General features: G+C 33.1%; 2 long non-coding RNA genes across 2 annotated transcripts; both read right to left on the reverse strand.

Moving 5' to 3' along the window:
- Nucleotides 1-534: 534 nt before the first annotated feature.
- On the reverse strand, nt 535-1,887 carry LOC143084358 (uncharacterized). Its single transcript, XR_012981024.1, has 2 exons — nt 1,783-1,887; nt 535-1,272 (listed from the first exon to the last, which is right to left on the reverse strand). It is a non-coding gene; the product is annotated as an uncharacterized LOC143084358 (long non-coding RNA).
- A 9,720-nt stretch (nt 1,888-11,607) lies between these two features.
- LOC143084359 (uncharacterized) lies at nt 11,608-13,684 on the reverse strand. The gene is made up of 2 exons (XR_012981025.1): nt 13,578-13,684; nt 11,608-12,384 (listed from the first exon to the last, which is right to left on the reverse strand). It is a non-coding gene; the product is annotated as an uncharacterized LOC143084359 (long non-coding RNA).

Here is a 13,684-nt window from a genome sequence, read left to right on the forward strand (position 1 = left end):
TATCATAGGGAAACATGTGTACTACATTTTGTAAGTTTCAAGTTGATTGGACTTCAACTTCATCAAAAACTACCTTGACCAAAAACTTTAACCAAAACTTTAACCTGAGCTTCGCACTATCTTTTTCTTTGTTCAGTGGACCGTGAAATTGGGGTCAATACTTTAATGTGGCATTAAAGTTAGAAAGATCATATCATAGGGAAAATGTGTACTAAGTTTCAAGAGTTGATTGGACTTCATCAAAAACTACCTTGACCAAAAACTTTAACCTGAAACGGGACGAATGGACGAACAGACGGACGAACGGACGCACAGACCAGAAAACCTAATGCCCCTCTTCTATCGTAAGTGGGGCATAAAAACGTCTAAAGGTAGGAATACGTTAGAATGGTCATGTATCCGTACCGTACTTGCAGATTTGAAGACTACCGTGTCTTCGTCATTGAATTAACCAAACCAAACATGAATGTTTATTTACTATTTAAGAAAAGTTATCCAGGAAAATCAGCTAGAACTAAAAAAGACTTAAGTATATATATTTTCAAACTTTTATTATAAATATGAAAAAAAAGTATTATTCCACGAAACATTGTTACAAATGTAAACGCAATGGATTTCTTTGTTTAAATTGTGTATACTGCCTAAATATCATCTTGAGTTTATAAACACGTGATCACAACCAATCATTGCCAACTTGTCTGTTTGTTTCTAACTGGCTTCGTCTTTCATTGAAAATTTGGTCGAATCTGTTATTTCTGTCAATATTTGTTCTCCTGTCAATATTTGTATCAAATCTGTTTCTTCTATCAAGATTCGTATCAAATCTATTTCCAATTCTACCATCTAAATTTGACGTTTGTCCTAGTACGTTTAAAAAATCATTACCCAAACTATCAACGAATCGTCCACCTATTCTTTGGTTTCTATTTTGAAATCCGCCATCTTGCCACTGAGAACCGCCCTGCCATCTATCTAAATTATCTCCCCTGCCGCTATTGCAAATGTCAATGTCACAGCCTCTACACCTCACGCCATGTTCAAATTCGATTGTTTCTTGTACACACTGTGGTGGTATAATCTGTAGAGTACACGGTTTGTTGCATTGAAGCAGTTTGTTGCTAGGTAGCACGGCATGATCAGTGGGGATATGGATTGGATCTTTAACAAACCCATTGCCGTTTGGTATATGGACGGGATCTTTCAGAAATCCATGATCCTGGGGTCTAACCACGGAAGTATGTTTGGTCTTTTTGTGATAGCCATAGCTGCGACCTACAAAATAAAAATGTTATTTTATTTGTATTATTTAAATTATTCTAACAGTGTTGATGTGACAATTCATATTTATATATATATATACATGTATATATGTGTGTGTGAAATGGATTGTAAAACAATAGATGTACATAAATAAGTATAATTAATGATAGACCGATAAGTACAATCAGTGTGTCCGAAGCAGTCAAACGCCATCACTGTTGAGACGTTTGACACAATAAAACCTAAACTATTTTTTTAAATGTAACTTACACGAAAATTATCTATTTTTACTAGACTAAGTGTCAACAGCGTTTAAAATATTTCTATAATTTGTAGGTTATCAATGTTTTTCTTTTTCATTTTTTGTTTGTTATTCTTCTTCTACATTAATATTAAACAGACCAAAATAAGTTGTTTTTTTTTTCAAAATAACTTTCTATTTATTTTTTTTACACTACACGTGACTTCAATTTGCATATTCACAAAATAAAACATTAACATTACAGATGTTGTAATTCATACCTTGAACTGAGCATAGAGAGACACATAGAAACGTGCAACAAATAAGTGACTTCATGTTAACTGTATATTGTAAACTGATACCCAATCTACAAAACCATGTTTCTTTTATACCATACAAAATAAATGTCCTTAATCGTAACGTATACGCAGTGATTGTATTGTAATGGATGAAAGTTAGTGTAAACGTCATTGAGTTTGACAGACAATGACACCTATATTGTCATTGTAACATTTTTATGACATTTTTATGGATAACAGACAACGATGAGCGAATACGGTATCAGTAATATGTAATGAGTGACGTATGAGATACAGTGACGTATGAGATACAGTAACGTACTCTATGTAATGAGTGACGTATGAGATACAGTAACGTACTCTCCCTCACCGATACATGTTCCTGAATTCACCGTTTTTATAGTCTTTATCATTTATCGTACATTTGATACAAAAATATCGAACTCAAAGGAAAACTCAAAACGAAAAGTTGTTCATCAAAGATCATCAAATTGGAAATTTACAGGCTCAAACACATCAAACGAATGGAAACAAATGTCATATTCCTGATTTGGTACGGGCAAGAAGTTCGATTTAATAAGTTTAATGTTATTTAGCAGTGATTAGTCGAATTAGAATATTTTGATCTTGCCTCTAAACGGAACTTAAGTTTCAAACCTTAATTTGATTGGTCATCCTATGCGGCCTTTGCATGTTGTGAACGTGCTGATATATACAATTTTTGGCTCTGTGATTTAGCTGAATTAACGTTCATCCAAACGACCAATGAAAACAATCGATCGTTTGTGGTTCATTCGATTAATAGTGTTGCAAATACACTAGCGGAAATATAAACGTTGCAACCTTTATAAAACTGTCGTATTATTTTTACCAAACTAAAGCTAAATATTATGATATTTAATCATCTTGTTAAAATAGTATGTTCGGAAATATTTATTTGGTACTCATCTCTGCACGATTGGTTAAGGTTTATGTACCCTTCTGTAGCCATTTTTGTACGAACTTTTCAAACTTCAATTGTATCAAAACTACAGATATAATGAATAATAGAGATAGGCCATTTTGTACATATTCCAAGGGGAAACTTGATGCAAAGCATTAATTTTTACTCTTCCATTGCATTTAATAGAAAAAGAGGACTTTGTGGCAAATAAATCAAGATTTTTATAGAAAATCCACAGCCTTTATGCTTGTACTCTCATATTTGGCAATTTGATGACTGATAGATATAGGGTTATTGCATGCAGTGCTAGCATTGATTTCCTTAAAACAAGTTTATAAATGTAGTTATTGGTTAAGACAAGTATAAATATGGCCAAAATCAAGTACACCTTTTAGGGTGCGCTCGACTTTAGTGACTCAGCACGAGGTGTTTTGGAATTTACAGGTTACTTAGAACTTTTTGTAAAAAATAAACACTAGCACATCATAGAAAATCAAGTGAGTAATTTATGTTTCAAATTTTATAACAAACATCTCTGTATTAAAGGCTGTGGATTTTCTATAAAAATGTTGATTTATTTGCCACAAAGTCCTCTTTTTCTATCAAATGCAATGAAACAGTAAAAAATAATGCTTTGCATCAAGTTTCCCCTTGGAACATATACTAAATGGCCTATCTCTATTATTTATTATATCTTTAGTTTTGATACAATTGAGGTTTAAAAAATTCGTACAAAAATGGCTACAGAAGGGTACATAAACCTTAAACACATCCTCAGATTGTATGTGTACACAACTGTTTTATGTGAGTCCTTTGTGGAACATAGTATAAACGTTTCTTCTTTCTTTCTTCTTTTTTTTTTTTTGCAAGGAAAGCAATGTTGTTATTTTTAACTAAATAAATACACCTTTTCGCACAGCTATGAACATGGAGCAGTCTGTCTTTGTGGTGGTGAGTTCTATAATTAGGCTACATCAGCTACGGTTCATGTATATGGCAAACTCAGGTGATAATCATCCAGACATCGAAATCACTTCAGCAATCAAATGTGTTTCTGGTAACATGTTAAACCGAAAACAACAGTGCTTAAGTTTAATATTTGTTCCATATTCCAGACAGTGTCTGAAAGAATTTAAAATATTTTCAAATGATAAAACGACGATATAATATCACCGTATTATAAAGATTTAATAATTCATGTAAGCAGTATTGTCTTTTGTATCGTGTTATGTTTTTCTCTCTTGTTTTTTTTTTGTTTTTGTTTTTTTTTTCTTTTTCTTCTGCTATGCGAATCTAGCTGTGATTCTTTCCGTTGTGTTCTATAATGTTAAGCGTTGTTGTTTATGTGTTTACTGTCATCATACATGTGTATTGTATATGTTAGAAAGGAACAACTTGATATAAGTTGTCATCCAATCGTATTGCTAGATATCATTAAATCAAAATAAAAAAATATCATGTGTTTATAAACAATGACGAATAAAAAAAATCCACCTTTCCAAAAATATAAAATTTGTTCAATTATCTGAATTGCAATGATGCCAGGTTATGTCATAAAGAATTGACATATATCCAGAAATGCACAGTGTTTTCGTTAGTATAGTCGTTCGTTGATGGTTCGTTTGGTAAACTTGTGCCCACCAGGTTTTGTAACTTGATTTTCAAAATTTCGGTATTCTATTATTATCATGGTTATAATTATGGTTTACTTTGGGGTTTTCCCGAATATTGTCTTTGGTTTTCTTGTGTTGTTTCAAACCTTGACTTTCAAATGGCTTGAGACGAGTTTCGGGTGATACTTAACTTTCTAACCCCTTTTTACCATCACAAGTTTAATCATTATACAGAGACCAATTAAAAGATAACTATTCCATTGTTTTGTGTTAAATTGTTACATGTCTATTTGACTCATACTTTATTATTTCATAAATGCACTAAATCGTGAACACTTCTTGAACAGCGAACAAACATTTTATAATTTAAAGTACCATCAATTTGTCAATTAACTTTTTTTCCAAAAGGAGCGTATAGTGTGTTGTCGAGGAATAAATATGGAGGTTTCAGAAAGGAGCTTCGGTTGTCTTATTATAGATGTATATGTATTGTTGTTCTGTTTTTACAGAAAAATATAACAGAACTTGAGTTTTATATATTGAGGTATACCCCCAAATTGATTTTCAGTTTTAAAAATCTTATGATTTTTTTGTTTTTTTAAATTTAAGAAAGTTGAAGACATGCCAAGTTGTTTCAATCTTATTACTGTAAGGGACGACATCAAAAGTTCTATGTAGGATAAAAAAAAAAAAAAAAAAAGCTTAATTCATATAGTTTTTTCACTGACCCCCTACCTCCCCTCCCTTTTTTTCTTAACTTAATTTGAGAAAATTGATTGACCTAAATTCGATGTCAATCAAACAAAACTTTTGACCCCCACTCCCAATCTATTTGATTTAAGTTTTTATCCTTCATTCATTTTTTTTTTTTTGTCGTCCGTAAGCGGTATTATATTTCTTGGTAGTTTGTGGACGGTAGATTGGTATACTGGACCCCTGCTGTTGTTTCGCTCTCAATCAGCGGGTGACCAGTTTAGGTAGATCGGGTGTCTTTCTTTGAGCAACAGTTCTCTGATATGTTGCAAAACTAGTTTTTTATAAATATATTGTAAGTATCATACGCATTCAGTATACAACAAAAGCATCTACAAGTAAATCGTGCAATATAAAACATAAAGTGTGGTTAAGTGTGTTCAAAATTATCATAAAAATCCTGATAAAATTATGGCAGATAATTGTTTTGATTTTAAAAGGGCAATTTGTGGGTTTGATTTTTTTTCAACCAAAAAATGCCCCTGATCCCCATTTTTTTTTAAATTTTCAAAATATTTATGAAAAGCAATTCTCTGATTGAATTTTGAATAATTAGATCGTTTAGTATTCCTCAATGTAAAGAAAATATTAATTTTCTGCCATATGGGCAATAATAATAACTGTGATTTCTTTAATTTCAATGTATTCTAATGTAAAACAAGGTTTGACTGTGTGACACCTATATTAATAATACAATTTAAAAGTACATTGACCTAGAAGTATTTAACAGATGTTGAAGACAATTCTACTGTCGAACACTAAGAAATCCCAGCTGCCTTAATGTGAAAAATCTGTGAACAGAAAGGCATTAATTTTAGCAACACGATGGAATGTCACGTTCCAGACGACTCTAAAATATTATTGTCGTATATTTCTTTGATATCATGATGTAGAATTATAATGTTACCCAATACCTAGTTTATGTTCATTGGTTATTGAAGTTGTTAGGCAGCAACCATTTGATTTTCTGGGGGGGGGCGGGGGGGGGGCTATGGGTTTTTTTGGAAAAAAAAGTTTGTTTCCAGTTTTTTGAGAAAAAAATAATTTGTTTTTAATTCTGAGAAAAAAAAATTGTTTGTTTCACCCTCAGCTGCCACTATATGTAATGCTAAAATTGAAAGAAAAAAATTGTTTTCGACTTGTCGCGAAAAAAATAGATTGTTTTTCGCCGCAGGCGAAAAAAAAAGTTTGCACAGAAAAAAAAAACCATAGCCCCCCCCAGAAAATCAAATGGTTGCTGCCTTACGTCTTGTCAAGTGTCGAGAAATTAGTTTCAGTGGTAGATCACTTTAATTATGAGTGGATATAATGTTCCTTACAATACACCATTCGTTCATTTTTACATTCATTCATCGCAGGCACTTGTTTCTATCCATGGGAAGAATCACTCGTAAATATACGTTGAAAGTGGGTCTTCCCATGGATAGAAACAAGTGCCTGTGTCATTCATTCATTCATATATAATTGTCGATCTGCTCTTGAAGCGTCACATGTCTTATTTCAAGTTTTTGTTAAAATATAGATTTTACATTTTCAAATTGTATAGAAATACCAACATTTTACCATGAAATAATTCTTAGTCAAGTTTTAAGTATTCTATAGCATTATATGAAGTGTATACCTGTTTGTCCGTATAAAATTTCCTTCACAACAAAAGATTGACCTAATGCGGATCCAGGATTCCATAAATGAGAGGGGGAACTAAAGAAAATTTTAGTGGTATAGGTAAAAAGTCTGGACTAATTACAAATGATGCTACACGAGAAGGAGCCCGGGAACCCAGGCACCCCTCCTTAGTCCGCCTCTGTTGAAGAAACCTAAACGAAACCGTGGCCAAAAGAATAAAGCTTGGGGCCACGAGCACATGATACGCCTGTCGCTCATTCAAAGAATAAAAAACCATAACTCCTCAATGTCATATCAAAAATATATAGTATATATATAAAAAAAACTGAAAGGAGTTTATTTTAATAGATATAAACCAGTCATCCAAATTTGGTTAAACTGCTCAAAACACGTTTGAGTTATTGTCAGAAAACCGGAAAATCCAGCCCTTTTAATAAATAACATCCCATAGCTCCCATAAATTAAGCTTCAAAGGTGAGCTTATGTGAAAAGATATCAACGCTTAACCAAAGTTTCACTAAAACTGTTCAAAGCATTTTTAAAAACTCGTCTGAGAACTCGAAAATAGCCCTTTTAGAATGAATAAAGCTCCATAACTCGGACACGTAAAATCTTTTAAGAAATCGACATATTTACGACGGACGGACGAACAACGGTATATAATAATACGTCCCGGTAATAGGCGTATTGAAAGAAAAGTAAGGAAAACAGTCAATGATACACGTCACTTAAACTAAAGCTGTATCATCAAAGATCCGACAAAAAACGTATCAAATTAAGGGTTTTGATTGTTAAACACATTTTGATGCTCTAATGGTTGCACCCGTCCTGTTGAATATTAAAGGTCAAATTCCGGTTAAATGTAGCATTCAAAGATAAATTCATATAAAACGAGGAAAGAACAGATTAACTGAAGGCAATAACATTCAAAAGCAAGGAGTAAACACAGTTTATTTGATTTTTAGCTCACCTGGCCGAAAGGCAAAGTGAGCTTTTCTCATCACTTTGCGTCCGGCGTCCGTCGTCGTCCGTCGTCCGTCGTCGTCCTGCGTTAACTTTTACAAAAATCTTCTCCTCTGAAACTACTGGGCCAAATACTTCCAAACTTAGCCATAATCATCATTGGGGTATGTAGTTAAAAAAATGTGTCCGGTAACTCGGCCAGCAAACCAAGAGCATGGGGGTAAAATGCAGTTTTTGGCTTATAACTCAAAAACCAAAGCATTAAGAGCAAATCTGACAGGAAGTAAAATTGTTGATCAGGTCACGATCTATCTGCCCTGAGATGAATCGGATAATCGGTTGTTAGGTTGCTGCCCCTGAATTGGTAATTTTGAGGAAATTTTGCTGTTTTTTTGTTATTATCTTGAATATTATTATAGATGGAGATAAGTAAGAACTAAAAATAAGTCAGTATGACCAAAATAGTCAATTGACCCCCTAAGGAGTTATTGCCCTTCATAGTCAATTTTTAACAATTTTCTTAAAATTTGAAGATTTTCAATAACATTTTCCACAGAAAGTACTGTTATAGATAGAGATAATTGTAAGCAGCAAGAATGTTTAGTAAAGTAAAATCTACAAACACATCACCATCACCAAAACATAATTTTGTCATGAATCCATCTGTGTCCGTTGTTTAATATTCACATAGACCAAGGTGAGCGACACAGGCTGTTTAGAGCCTCTAGTTTTTATACGTTTTTGATACGTTATTTGGATGGAGAGTTGTCTCATTGGCACTCACACCACATCTTCCTATATCTTTCTTAAGACTCATAAAACCAAAAGACATTTACATCAACAGTGACAAATAATAAATAAGAAACAACACCACTAAAAACCGGGAGTGAAGTCAGGTGCTCCGGAAGGGTAAGCATTTCCTGCACCGTATACGGCATCCATCGTGTTATTTCTTTGTTCAGTTCGGTAATGATGGAAGGTTATAATGAATGAGGAAGAATATCAGATATGATTTCTGACACACTTTTGTCATAATGGTCAATCAGCTCATGATGGCGACCGTAAAATTTCTTAAGTGAGGACCTTAATTTGATTGATTCATAGCCCTGTCTTAGCAAATTTTGAGAAAGCAGTAGTCCTTGTTCAACAAAATCAACGTACTTTGAGCTAGCTCTAGAGTAACGTATCAATTGAGACAAAAATTCTTTTGTTTTGAGGATATTTGCATTAATTGAGAGATAACCTCAACTTTGTTTTTTTAACATATGTGTCAATTTTAGGTTTTATATGCCCATACAGGTTTCATACTTTTGATGGTCTGTTTTATTGATTATTCTTCTGTAGACAAAACAATATTTCTTAGGATTTGTTATTAAATTATATTCTCCAAGGGAAGTAATACAAACGTCATTAAATAATTTATCATACTTGAATTTTAATTATTTAAGAAAGTTTAACAGATTTACTGTTCAATGACAAAAAGCATTGGTAAAACATGTGTTTAGTGTAACTATACATTTTTTACAGCTTAACATATTGTTTCATAGGAAAAATTGTGTACAGAACCCATGTAGTCTTAGATGCATGATTGTTTTTATTAGTTGTTAGTGGGTTTTAACAAGCTGTCAGTAACTGCAAGAACTCTCAGATCTGTACGTTGTGTTTTTTTGTTGTTGGGATATACAAGTACCCGGCCACGTCCACTCTGTGTAGTGTTTCTATTGGTATCCATCTGATGAGTCAAGCCTTTTCAACTGATTTTCATAGTTCGTTCTTATGTTGTTATGTTACACCACTGTCCCAGGTTAGGGGAGGTTTAGGATCCCGCTCATATGTTTACCCCCCCCCCGTCCACCCCCCCCCCTCCCCACACACACACCACCACCACCACCACCACTACCACATTCTCTTTAAATGTGCCTGTCCCATATCAGAAGCCTGTAATTCAGTGGTTGTCGTTTGTTGATGTTTTACATATTTGTTTTTCGTTTATTTTTTATATAAATAAGGCCGTTAGTTTTCTTATTATGGCACCCTCAACGGAGTTGGGGTGACATACTGTTATTCTACGTTTCTTTTTTCTTTTTTTCTTATTATGGCACCCTCAACGGAGTTGGGGTGACGTATTGTTATTCTACGTTTCTTTTTTTTCTTATTATTTTTCTTCCACCGATTTTGTCCAGCTTATTTCTCGGAATCCAATGGACCAATGTTGGTTAAACTCTACTATAATAAGGACCACCATGATAAGTTGTGCAGTGGACTTTGGCATGTGCATGATAGCTACCGTTACCATGGAAACTAAAAAAATGTAAAAAAATCCAGTTTTTTGTTTTCTCGAACTGTTTGGATAGACTTGAACTTAGAAACATTATATTTTAATACAATGTAGGTGCCCACTATATACAGGTTTTGGATGATTTTGACACTCATTGGAACTACTATGTTGCCATGGAAACAACACCAAAAATTTCAAAAAAATCAAAATGCTCAAAACTTAATGAAACTTCACTGTAACGATGAGCAACATTGGAAGATGTGGAATTTGGCGTTGGAATTTCCAAAATATCTGTAGTTACCATGGAAACAATGCAAAAAGGTCAAAACTTTGAATTTTCACAGAACATTCCAGAACATCAATGTTAAATTTACTCTAGAGACATTAAATGGTATATATGATTATGGAGGGAAACATTGCAGCGGGGGTTTGACTTTGGAATATTCAAAATGGCCGCCGTTACCATGGGAACAGCAAAATTATGAAAAACTTCAAAATGCTTTAAATTTAATGAAACTTATCACACATTTTGCCTAGCTTATGTAGACTTAACTTTTGAGTTTCGAATTTTCAAAATGGCCGTCGTTGCCATGGAAACAGCAAAATTTTTCTAAATGGCTGCCGCTGGCCTGGCAATGGCGAAAGGGTGCCATCCGCTATTGCTTGCAATGGCAAATCTAGTTATTTTTATTAATCTTCTTCCACACATTTTGTCCACGCTAGTTCTCGGAATTAAATGGGCCAATGTTGATGGAACTCTTCTATAATGAGGACCCCCATATGAAGTTGTGCATCTTGCTATGGAATGGTCCAAGATGGCCACCGTTTCCATGGAAACAGAACAAATGTGAAAAATTCCAGTTTTTGGTTTTGGTAACCATGGAAACAGCAAAAATGTCAAAAACTTCAAAATGCTCCAAACTTAATGAAACTTCACAAAAATGATAATTTGAATGTGTAGATGCACACTTTGACTTTGGAATCTTCTAAATTGCTGCCACTCTCTTGGCAATGTGGGAAGGGTGCCATCCGCTATTGCTTGCAATGGCAAATCTACTTTGAATTGTTTTACATTTGTCATTTCGGAGCCTGACTATGCAGTAAGGGCTTTGCTCATTGTACGGTGACCTATAGTTGTTACTTTTGTGTGTCATTTGGTCTTTTGTGGGGAGTTGTCTCATTGGCAATTATACCATATCTTCTTTTTTTACATTAAAGTAAATATTGCCCTTGAACAGTTTTAACCATGAAAAAAAATGTCCGGTTGACACAATTTCATGGGGGACATTTTTAAAACCTAGTAATGAACCTTATGCAAAGTTTGCCTACAAAACACTATATAAAAAATCTTTTAAAAAACTGTATGTTGATGTATATGTGTGGCGTTGGGTTAAGGTCTATTGAGCTTAAACTTAATCTAATTGTCATAACAAAATGGATGAAAACTTTGAACATCTAGGCAGTTTTGGCAATTTGAAACTTGGTATGCAGTTTGGGTTTTGCTCATTGTTGAAGGCTGTAGGATGACCTATAATTGTTATATGTACGTCATTTACTCTATGGTGGAAAATTCCTTCTTGGCAATCTTGCCAATCTGATTGTTTGTATGACAAAAACCAATAAGTAAGAAATAGATCTTTACCCGTTTATTGATTATATAAAAATTGTACAGCAAAATACTCTGGATTTCTAAATGTTTTACAAAATACTCAAATCTTCACCACGTGATCATAACCACCCACTTCCAACTTGTCTGTTTCTCCTGTCATTTAAGTTTCTATCTAATCTGTTTCTTCTATCAAAATTTGTATCCTGTCTGTTTCTAAATCTACCACCTAAATTCGTGTTTTGTCTTTCATTAAAGAAATCACTACCTAAACTGTCAACGAATTCTCCGCCTATTCTGTTGTTTAAATTTTGGTTTCTATCTCCACCTAAACTATCAACGAATTGTCCGCCTATTCTACTGTTCAAATTTTGGTTTCTACCTCCACCTAAACTATCAACGAATTGTCCGCCTATTCTGCTGTTTAAATTTTGGTTTCTACCTCCACCTAAACTATCAACGAATTCTCCGCCTATTCTGCTGTTTATATTTCGGTTTCTGCCCCCATTTTGCCATTGGGAACCGCCCGGCAATCTATCTAAATTATCTCCCCTGCCTCTGTTGCATATATCAACATCACACCCTCTACACCTCACGCCATGTTCAAATCCAAATGTTTCTTGTATACACTCTGATGGTATTATCTGAAGAGTACATCCTACATCACAGTCAGGTAGTCTCTTACTTGGTAACACGACAGGTTCTTTAGGTATATGTACTTGATCTGTCGGGAATCCAATAGGATCCTTTGCCTTGACCACGTGAGCCCTTTTTGTCTTTTTTTGATAGCCATATGTCCGACCTGAAATGATAAATTAAGAAAAAAATGTAAGTCAAAATATACATTTACATTTAGTATTACAAGTCTTAATATCTTTAATTTCGTTAATTATAAAAGAAATGGTAGATTCTCGTCAATGCTCTTCAACTTCGTACTTTATTTGGCCTTTTTTTTTTTTTTTAACTTTTTTGGATTCGAGCGTCACTGATGAGTCTTTTGTAGACGAAACGCGCGTCTGACGTATATATAGAATTTAGTCCTGGTATATATCTATGATGAGTTTATGTTCAATGATAAAGCTAGGAACAACGACGACTTCGCGAAGCTTTCTTACGTAGGCATGTACATTTGACGCTTGGTCTTCGGAAATTTCATCGTATCGGACAGAGGAGTAATAACCAAAAAAAGAAACGTTTCAAAAGATGATTAATTTGAAAAACTCAATAAATGTAACATTATTGTTAATTTTAGCATATATGTTATTAAGATTTCAAAGTATATTACTTAGTGTTATACATGTTGAAACAATTGATATGGTGTTTAAACACAATCAATCATTTATGTTTTGTCTTTTCTTTTCCTCGCAATAAAACATTGCGTTATTGGTCGGACTTTATAAGAGAATACATACATTGACCTGATTGTTTCATTATAATTATTCGTTTTTCGAACGTATTCATTATTTATTGATTCATTAATTTCAACACAAATATAAAAAATGAAAGTAATTGAAAAATATTTATTAATTTTGAATCCATAAAATTGAGTTTGCACATTCATTAATTAAATCAATTAATATATCACACTTTAAATTGAACTGGGGGAAGAAAAATATCCATGTTGTAGCCACATTTTTTTTATCGAATACAATTTAAATACAATTGTGGCGCGCTCGTAGAACGAAACATTTCATTTTAATATTTCCGTATAAAAGCGTATAATGCATAATCAAAATATAGATTTTATTATTTGTTTTTGATTTTGTCTAATCAACGCAAATTGTCCAATTGTTATTTTGTTCCATTTTTATTTTTTAGTAACTCATCACATATATCTGAAACTTCTATTTATAGTAGTCTCAGTATGTATTAAAAATTATACAAAAAAATATATTTAACATTTCAAAATCTATTATGTTTTTGTTTTTTTTTTGTACAAATTATATGAATGAACTTTAAAGCCCGGATTTATATTAACTAAAAAGAAAATCATACCTTGAACTAAATAGAGAGAAACCAAAATAAGCACAAAACAAAGAAGAGACTGCATGTTCAATGTTTTAAAGTTATGTCCAATCTGCTAAACTTTCCTTCTTTTATAC

Source organism: Mytilus galloprovincialis, chromosome 7, assembly GCF_965363235.1.
Source record: "Mytilus galloprovincialis chromosome 7, xbMytGall1.hap1.1, whole genome shotgun sequence".
Classification (NCBI taxonomy): domain Eukaryota; kingdom Metazoa; phylum Mollusca; class Bivalvia; order Mytilida; family Mytilidae; genus Mytilus; species Mytilus galloprovincialis.